Below are 3538 nucleotides of genomic sequence, written 5' to 3'. Positions count from 1 at the left end.
GATGACTGGAAGATGTTAATGACCAGACAGAATCCTATCCAGAGTTATTTAATTTGATCATTGTCAAATTCTATGGACGGAAACAATGGATTCACTAAGGATTTCTTGAATGTTTTGAAATTAAAGTTCAAGTACCAAAAGAAAGATGGCAAGAAGGTTGTGTGTTTCGATGCTTTATGAAATGTCATAAAATGGGATGGTCATAAAATTTGTGTTTATGTAAATATTGGTATTGAGATTGATGATAACTCAATGCAGATGTGAAGCTTAAAACTGTATAAGCCATTAGGTTTTATATAACTGAAAAAAGGTTAAATCATGTCATATCTTTATCAAAATGATTTATTAGATTGTTGACTCGCTGTTATGAATTTTAGGTTCTTACCTTAATTTTCATCAAAAATTGCATGCCAAATGCCAAATATTACACATACTTTTTGCTTGCTCCTTTCTTAAGGGGGCAGTGGAAAATTGTGAAATTTTTGGAAAAGCAGTCATTTTCGTTAAATCTCAGCGGAAGAGGACGAAATCCGCCATATTTTTTACAACATCTGATATCTAAATCCGCGCTTGAGATAGCTGCTCCAAATATTAAAGAACTCAATGGTCACCACTAATTCTGACAATACAGGGACTGTCTAAAGTAAAACCAATATCTTTAACTGATGGAACGGGATTGACTTTTATACCAAGTTATAGAAGATGAGTAAATTATTGGGTAAAAAGGTCAACAACAATGGATGCATATCTAATGAACAACTTTTTTTAGTTTTTGAGATGGCTATACGGCGTCCAGCTTTTATTTCTTTGAAAAATAAGGAGAGGAACTGTTTCGAATCATCAGAAAATATTCCAAAGAGCTCAGTGGGGTTTAAGTGAGTGTAATGACCCACTGTAAAAACAAATATAAAATTAACAGGTGTTTATTCTCATTTCATATATATTTATTAAACAAAAATAATTTCTCAACACAAAAACTGTTACAAACACTATAGTATAGTTAACTATATTATATAGTATACAAAATTTACATGGCTATGGCTATACCAACATATTGAATACTAGCAACATGATTTATACTGTTTATATCTATTTTTGAATATGACTGCCAGAAATCTATCACACAGCTAAGTATATTTCTTTGAAGTAATTTCAATGATAATGTGTTACATTTCATAACCAAAAGCCATCCTTTGTGGTTAGAAATAGATCCATTCTACCAGTATATCACAATCAAAGTTTACTACTGGGGGAAAGTTTACTGGGGTAAATGTCTCATTAGTTATGTAGTTCAATAGTTCAAAATGGCCTGAAAGATCCAGAACTTTTTATACCAGAGCTTGTTTACTCCTAATTATTTGCTTTTTCTTACGATTTTACTGGCAGTTGTATGAAAATTCCCTTTTCGAAAACCCTTTGCACTTTTCCATAATGACTAATTTTACATAAACAATACAATACTTAATTAAACATACAACACAAAGTAGCTAACCAAACAAAGTTAGGCTAAAAAGTTCATACTCAATTCTCAATGGTGATTTGTGAAAGAGCACAATTTTGACCAAAATTTCCAGGAGCTTGCTCTTGCTTACTTTTTTTTATAAATGCATCAAGCAACATAAAATTCCATAGACTATAAACACTATAGTCTTTAAGAATTTCAAAACTGTATCATAGTTTGATTGATAATTTAGAGTTTAACACATACCAAATTGCTTAAGTTGGGTTAACCTTTTCTTAAGGACATCTCCAAACATATTATGACACTCCGTGCTCAAACTATTCACATTAATATGCTGTAGCGTAGCCAGCCTGACTTTTAACTCCCTCTATGCAAATATTTTTGTGTTTACTGACAGTGAGAACAAAAGATTTCTAATGAATGAATAATGGTAATCTTTCAGAATTTGCATAGCGGAAGTAAATTTGCAGGATGGCTACGCTATTATAAGTAGAAATACGTAGAATCATTGAATAAAACATCTGTAACGACGTGGGGAAATTGGAAGGACACTATTGCGCAGTTTCATTTTCCAAAAGAGGTTTGCCAAAAGAAAGTACTCAACTTGAGTCCGAGTGTTCTGCGGCCTATAAGAAAATATATAAAAGAAAAAAGTCAAACTGCTAAGATTGTTAAGGTTGGTTATTATGTACTATTATTGCTTGTGTTTATTACTTTATACCATTGTATGTATAACGCTAGTTGCAAATAATATATGAAATTCACAAATGTATAACACACAAATAATGTATATACAAATAGTAGATACAAAAATGCAGAAATGCATAAATAATATATGAAATACAGAAAATTTCCTTCTAAAGAGGTTTTTCTCAGCTATATTGTTTCATTAAAAAAAAATTAAAGATAAAATTCATTTTATGAAGAAATAAATATTTATCACATTTAAAAAAATATGATGGCGGAAGCTAGTTTCCAACCGATGTCGCATCCCACCGAATCCTCAACGCTTGCACTAAACTACACAACCCTTCTAAAGTTGTAGTGATATTGAAATTTTTTCATTATTTAAGTTTTTCATAACACTACTGTAAATTATACAGCGTAGCAAAATCCTTTTACGGAGCCGTAAGTATGGCCACTTTGTTAAAAAATGTCGAAAATGAGCTCTTGTGAACTTTAGTCGTACTTCCGAAACACAGAAGCTAGCAAGCAAAAGCCAAAAAATGTTTGCTTAAAAGATAAATCGAAAAGAAACAGCTTGAAATATAGATAAGATACAAAATAAATTAGCTTAATTACGCATAAATTATTGTATTCAACTGCGTTTACGACTACTTATAGGATTGTCAGATTCTAAATGTGAGATTGTACATCTTATAAAAGATGTGCTCTTTGAGACACCCTTATAGCTAAAATTGAAAAAATGCTGACAGAGATTGAGGACACGGAATAAAATTTTTCCTTTTGTACTTTTTGTGGAAGTCAAAAATGAATTCAAATCTTTATTCTTTTTAAAAATGGTGCAATCTCGAGAATGATTGGCTTATAGCCTATATTTGCCACCTGCGAAACATCGAAAATTATCTGTAGGGGGCGCAGTTTTCAATGTGGCTAATGACATCGTAAGAAGTATTCGGCGGGAAACTTGTTTGAGATTTTCAATCATTTTACAAATTGTTTTTACTCGAATTATTGAAAATAAGACGTAAAAAAGACACAAAAAGCCGGCTCATGTCAAAGTATGGAAGTTTTTATGACTTCCATACAAAATATTGAAAGCTTCTGCGTTTATTAATGTACAATGAAACAATTTAACTTCAGTCTGAATAGTTCTTGATATCGTTTTCAACCTCATTGGCAATTGTCGACTATTTTCACATGACATTTAAAATGGGCATGTGTGATGATAAGACCATCACAAAATGCCGCTTTTTACTTGGTGTTATTTTCAAGACGACTGATAGTTGATACATCTATTGTAGATAGATTGATACATTTTTCTTACATGGAAAGTACCGAAAAAGAATATCGGTGACGTTTAAATATATCGTGAAAATTCAATAACATAGGAAA

This window comes from Xenia sp. Carnegie-2017, unplaced genomic scaffold (genome assembly GCF_021976095.1).
Source record: "Xenia sp. Carnegie-2017 unplaced genomic scaffold, XeniaSp_v1 HiC_scaffold_20, whole genome shotgun sequence".
Taxonomy (NCBI): domain Eukaryota; kingdom Metazoa; phylum Cnidaria; class Anthozoa; order Malacalcyonacea; family Xeniidae; genus Xenia; species Xenia sp. Carnegie-2017.
This window is presented reverse-complemented; position numbering follows the sequence as displayed.